Genomic DNA, 6,841 nt, shown 5'->3' on the forward strand with positions numbered 1-6,841 from the left:
TAAGAGAATGCTCTATTAGGCAAAACCGCATACTACGAAAATGCTTTAAAATGCAACAGGAGGAGATGTGAAGACACAAACAAGTGCCTAGTGACACATGGCTATCAGAACACACTAAAGAATCCACACCGCTTCCCCACTTTACCCAGAAAAGGCAGGCTCTAGGCCACCTCCTCCTCCTCGGCTGTGGCGTCCTGGTACTGCTGATACTCAGACAGCAGGTCGTTCATGTTGCTCTCGGCCTTGGTGAACTCCATCACGTCCATGCCCTCGCCCGTGTACCAGTGCAGGAAGGCCTGGAACACACTTGAACAGCTCCCAGATGGCCGTGTTGTTGCCAGTGCAGGTGGCCATTTTTAGCCCCTTGGGTGGGATGGCACAGATAGCCGCTTTCACATTGTGAGGGAGCCAATCAGCAAAGTAGCTGCTGTTCTTATTTTGAATATTGAGCATTTGCTCATCCACCTCCCTCACGGACACACAACCTCTGAAAATGGCAGGCACCGTTAGGTAGTAGCCATGACGGGGCTCACAGGCAACAATCATATTCTTAGCATCAAACATCTGCTGGGTGATCTCAGCCACAGTCAGGGCCCGGTACTGCTGGCTGCCCCAGCTGGTCAGTGGGCAAAGCCAGGGGTGAAGAAGTGCAGCCGGGAAAGTGGGATCATATTCGTGGCCAGCCTTCGCAGATCAGTATTCAGCTGGCCTGGGAAGCACAGGCACATGGGGACCCCACTCTTGGTAGCAGACACCAGGTGATTCAGGTCACCATAGGTGGGTGTGGGCAGTTTTAGGGTTCTGGAACAGATGTCATACAGAACTACAGAGCTTCACTATCAATGCAAAAGGTCTCATCTGCATTTTCTATGAGCTGGTGGACACAGAGGGTGGCATTGTAGGGCTCCACCATGGTGTCTGACACCTTGGGCAAAGGCAGAAGACTGATTGTGTTTATGATCCTGTCTGGGTACTCTTCTCAGATTCTACTGATGAGAAGGGTACTCATCCCAGACCCAGTACCTCCACCCAGGGAGTGGGTAAGCTGGAAACCCTGCAGGCAGTCACAGCTCTCAGATTCTTTTTTCACAACATCCATCACCGACTCCTTCAGCTCTGCACCTTCTGTGTAGTGCCCTTTGGCCCAGTTGTTCCCGGCCCCACACTGACCTGTAAGACAGTATAGCAAGTCACTGGATGGCCAGATATACAGTCATCAGAGGTCACCACAATGCAAAAAAGGGCCAAGTGTCACGTGTGAGGTGAAAGAACCATTCACCCTGCAGGTGGAGCAGGTGGACCTCCCTCCTCCAAAGCTGAAGGACAGCAGCCTCCACTGTTAGAAATTAAGTCAGGAGCTGAACCTGAGACAGCCTAACAACCGACCTCGCTGCAGGTGGCTCCTGCCCATCCCCAAGGAAAGCAGCAGCTACTGTCCCCAGCCCAGCTCCCTGCAGAAAGATTGCATCAGCAGCTCCTCTCAGGCAGACAACCCGGCCTTCCTCCGGAAGCCCATTTAGGAGAAGGAGATTGAGTGACTCAGGATAGGAGAGTGTTCAGGGGCCCTAGCTCCACAGTTCCCACAGTGATGACCTTGGGGCACTCCTTGAATTTGAGCTTCCCTGGCTAAGGAGCCGCACCCGAGTCCTCACCCGCAGCTCACCGAAGATGAAGTCGTCTGGCCTGAAGACCCTCCCGAAGGGCGCCGAGCACACAGAGTCGATGGTGCCCGGCTCCAGATCCACAAGCACAGGGCGGGGCACGTACCTGCCACCTGAGGGGGTGGGAGGGCATCAGCGAGGGGAGGGCTGCCATTCCCAGGAGGGCGGCTGGGGAAGGACAGGGGTCTCACCGCTGGCCTCGTTGTAGTACAGGTTGATGCGCTCCAGCTGCAGGTCCCTGTCCCTGTGGTAGGTGCCAGCAGAGTCGATGGCATGTTCATCAGAGATCACCTCCCAGAACTACGAGAGACATCAGGGGCCAAACAGGCCAGGGCTGAGTCACGGAGGCCTGAGAGCCCGAGGCTCCCCAGCCCCTCTCCTACCCCCACCCCCAGGCCGCTGGATCCCTGGGGGTCCGCCCTGGCTGCCTAGCTAGCCACCCAGCTCCACCGCGTCCCAGGCGGGGAGCCCAGGGGCCGCAATACAGCCCCAGTCACTGCCAACATCTTCCCAGGCCACCCGGCAGGCCCGTCCTGGGCCCTCAGAGCCCCGGCCACCAACCTTGGCGCCGATCTGGTTCCCGCACTGCCGGGTCTGCCATAGCACGATCTCCCTCATGGCCACTGCAGGACTAGGGCGGCAGGAGAAACGCGAGGAGGAGCAGACGCGCAGCGACAGGGCCAGTGCTCCGCCAACGCTAAAATAACCCTGCGCCCACCTCCCCCGGGCTCAGATTGGGCTCCCAGAATAAGCAACAGCTTTACTTCCACACAGGTGTACCCACCTGTGAATCCCTTGGCGTTCAAGGTCTGTTGGAGAGCTCAGGTGGCCTTGCTGTGGTCCTTTCCACGTTGGGGAAAGCTGCTCAGCTGAGAACTTCCTCCCATGTCTTTAGTAAGACTAAATCCCTTGCTGAGCTGAAACAGAATTTTCCGCCCATGTGGGAGGGGAAGCCTTTTGTTTGCGTATTCACAGAGTGCCTTTGCACCTGTCCTACACTGATGACATATTTTTGTAACTGATGATCCTTTTCATCTATTAGGAGATCTGTGGTTAGGAAAGGCCTTCCATATGTCAACTCAACAGGATGTAATTATAAGTTTTCCTTTGGAGCAGCTCAAACCCGGAGTAAGCTATGGGTGTTAGAGATAGGCAGGCCTCTGACTTAGCTAGAGTCTTCTTTAGAGTATGATTAACTCTTTCACCTTTCCAGAGGCCTGCAGTCTCCACGCAGAATGAAGGTGATATTGGATTCCTAAAGCTGAGGATAGCTGTTGGGATACGCCTGCTGTGAAAGATGGGCCATTGTCACTTTGCAGGCCTTTGGATGACCCAAAAGGAGGAATTATTTCTTCTGGTAAACACTTGTCAGATAGGGTGGGGAATACCTGGATATAATCAGTGAATGTATCGGTAAGCATTAGCAAATATTTGAATCTCCTGCAGAAAGGCATCTGAGTAAATTAGAGTTGCCAGTCCTCACCTGGATAGGTTCCTCAATGTTGGACAGGTTTAACTGGAGGAGGAGAAAATTGCTGGCTCTTTGGGTTATTTCAGACGCAGAGCTCACAGGGCTGAGTCACCTGTTTTAGTGTCTTGAAAAGATTTATGCCCATAAACAAATGAGACATTAACTGAAGCAAAGAATCCCTTCTAGGGTGGAAAGAATCATGAAAGTGCTTAATTATTTTCCTACAATTGGTACTTGGCATTAGTAATTTATTACCATCAGTCAGCCAGCCAGAGGGATCCTGGACTGAACTGCAATACCTGGCCCATTTTTATTCTTCTTCAGAGTGTTCAGGCCCAGCTCTATGTACACTGAGCAGCATGCCCATAAGCTTCATTGGCCCTTTCAGTGCAGTGGCCTATGGGTGCCACATCTGTGAGGGCATTTCCTTTTACACAGTCAGTCTCTCTTTTGATGTCCTCTGTAATGAATTACAGTCACTCTTTTTTTTTTTTTTGGTGGCAAAGCAGCATTCTAACAAGCTCAAAATCTGAGTAATGTATGGAAAAGCCCTTGGTAGTCAGGAGTCCCTACCCATTCCAAATTGCAGCATAAGCATGAAGCACTAAAAAATCGTACTTGGAATCAGTGTAAATGTTAACTTTTTTTGTTTTGTTTTTTTGTTTGTTTGTTTTTTTATTATTATACTTTAGGTTTTAGGGTACATGTGCACAATGTGCAGGTTTGTCACATATGCATCCATGTGCCATGTTGTTTAATGTTAACTTTTAAGTCCTTTCCCAACTGCAGGGCTCTAGTAAGTTTAATTGACTCAGCTTTTTCAGCTGAGGTAGAGGCCAGCAAGGCTTGTGCCTTGATTATCTTGTGCCGACTAATAATAGCATACCTAGCCCTCTTGTTTTCCTGATGCACAAGACAACTTGCATCTCTTAACCACTCTTCCTTGGGATGGTCAAGGGGGCCACTTAAGTCTGGCCTGCTAGAATAAATTTGTTTCATAACCTGTGACATGGTTTGGCTGTCAAACCTTATCTTGAATTGTAGCTCTCATAATTCCCATGTGTCGTGGGAGGGACCCAGTGGGAGGTAATTGAATCAGGGGGCAGGTCTTTCCCACGCTGTTCTTGTGACAGTGAATAAGCCCATGAGATCTGATGGTTTTATTTGTTTTTTTTTTTTTTATTTTTTGAGATATAGTCTTGCTCTGTTGCCCAGGCTGCAGTGCAGTGGCACGATCTTGGCTCACTGCAACCTCTGTCTCCTGGGTTCAAGCGATTCTCCTGTCTCAGCCTCCCGAGTAGCTGGGATTACAGGCGCCCACCACCACGCCTGGCTAATTTTGGTATTTTTAGTAGAGACGGGGTTTCACCATGTTGGCTAGGCTTTCCTCGAACTCCTGACCTCAGGCGATCCACCCACCTCGGCCTCCCAAAAGTGCTGGGATTACAGCTGATGGTTTTATAAAGGGGAGTTTCCCTAAACAAGCTCTTTTTGCCTGCTGCCATGGAAGAGATGTGATTTTGCTCCTCATTTTGCCGTCTGCCATGATTGTGAGGCCTCCCTAGCCATGTGGAACTGTCAGTAAATTGAACCCCTTTCCTTTATAAATTACCCAGCCTCAGGCATGTCTTTATTAGCAGCCCGAGAACCGACTAATACAACCTGTATGCCGGAAAGGTTGGGAGCACTTGTGGACCCTGGCAGATAAGTAGCTAGATTTATGGTTTGGCAGACTTTAAGGGTTATGTCTGGATTGTCTAGCAATAAGGCCTGATACTTTAATAAATGTTCTCCTATTATCCACTGGTGCCCTTTAGCTTCTACGACCACCTTCCCTTGATGTAGGGTCAAAAACCTTTAGGTGCTGTCCTCATATTAGTTCATTAGCTTTGCCTACTAGAAAAGTTGCAGCAGCAACAGCTCTAAGACATCCAGGCCACCCTGAGGCCACCTGATCTATCTGCTTAGAAAAGTATGCTACAGCCCTTGGAATGTTCCCCAGTTTGGGGACAAGATTACCCAGGGCCTATGCCTTGCTTTTTGGCCACATAAAGACAAAATGGTTCATCCAACTTGGGGACTCCCACAGCTGCAGCAGAGCCCAATTTCTCTTTGATAGTATTGAAGGTTTGCTTGCAGTTCTCATTACATTCAAGGAGCTCTAAATCTTTCCCTTTCAGCATATCACATAAATGGTTGGCTACACATCCAAATCTGGGCACCCATAAGCAGCAGTACCCAGCCATCCCCTAAAAAGGCCCACAATCATTTGTTGGACTGTGACTCTTGAATGACTAAAGGAGCTTTTTTACTTCTAGGGATGTTGATCAGTTCCAGAGGTGAATACAGATTCCAAATATTTGAGCTGTTGAGTCAAAATCTGAGCTCTGTATGGTAATACTCTATATCTGCTAGTTCCCAGGAAATTTATCAGTTTAACAGTATTATTATCCAAGTCTTCTTTAGTTGGGTTAGCAATGAGTAAGTCATCTAGATACTGAATAATGGTGCCCATTTGCAATTGTAGATTTCTTAAGTCCTTAGTTAGGGCATTTTCAAATAAGTGGGGGCTATCCCAGAACCCTTCAGAGAGGACTGTCCAGGTTAGTTTTGAGGTTGAATGAGTATCTGGATCAGTCCATTCAAAGGCAAACATATTGTGAATCTGGATACACTGAGATGCAGAAAAATGTGTCTTTCAGAACTAAGAATGTAAACCAGATCCCCCTGGGACTTGGGTAAGGATTGGGAACAATGGGGTGTATGGAGACAACAGCTGCATTTATTAATGCTCTAAGGTTTCTGACAAATCTGTACTTGTCAGATTAGGCTTTTGATCTGGTAACATGGGAGTATTGTAAGGAGACTCTCATGGCCTTAATAAGTCATATGGCAAGAATTTGGCAATAAGGGGTTGAATTTCCCCTCATGCTTCTTGCCTTAAAGTGTATTGTCTCTCCCAAGGGCGAGGAGCACTAGGCCGAAGTTGGATTTGAATAGGGGAGGTGTTTAGTGTGTTTCCCAGAGCCTGTGTGGCCCAAACCTCAGGATTTACTTGAGAGAACACCTCAGGTGGTAAATGTGACAGCTCATCCTTAACTTCTTTTTTTCCCCTGAGGGGTCAGGAATAAAAGTCACACTTTCTCTGCTTTATGATCCGTGAAGGTCACCATGGCTTGGTCACTGGAGTTAATAAATCTCTCCCCAGTAAGAGGTCAGGCATTCAGACAATACTAGAAAGGCAGATAAGAAGCCCAGAGGCCCTGGAGAACAACTTAGAAGATAAGAAAAGCAGTGTTTTGGGACTTGTCCATCATGAGAAGACAAGAGCCCATTATATTGAATCAGGACAGAGTCATCTGCTCCCATATCTAATAAGAAGTTAATTCTCCTACCTGCCACTTCAATAGTAACCTGAGATTCCTCCACCTCTCAATGGCTAATAGTCCAGTGGGAGTGGAGGCAGGAAGTATTAGGCCCTACCACTTTTGGGTCTGCTGGGCTCTGATGATGGCTCTCTTGGAAGCACAGTGCATTCCCTTGGATAGCGGCTGACCTTCTTACAGACAGCACATTGATTTATACCCAAGGCACAGTGGCCCAGAGGCCAAGACTGGGACTTTAACCTTCTCACTTCCTCTGTGAGGACCAGGGGTTAAGGGGCTGGCTATGAAGTGGTGGAGAGCACAAGGCTGCAGCTAGAAGCTGG

General features: G+C 48.9%; 1 pseudogene; it reads right to left on the bottom strand.

Annotated features, from left to right (window-relative positions):
- Positions 1 to 210: 210 nt before the first annotated feature.
- Positions 211 to 2,279, bottom strand: LOC116458094 (tubulin beta-8 chain-like; annotated as a pseudogene).
- Between the last annotated feature and the right edge of the window lie 4,562 nt (positions 2,280 to 6,841).

The sequence above is a fragment of the Hylobates moloch genome, unplaced genomic scaffold, assembly GCF_009828535.3.
Source record: "Hylobates moloch isolate HMO894 unplaced genomic scaffold, HMol_V3 SCAFFOLD_18, whole genome shotgun sequence".
Taxonomy (NCBI): domain Eukaryota; kingdom Metazoa; phylum Chordata; class Mammalia; order Primates; family Hylobatidae; genus Hylobates; species Hylobates moloch.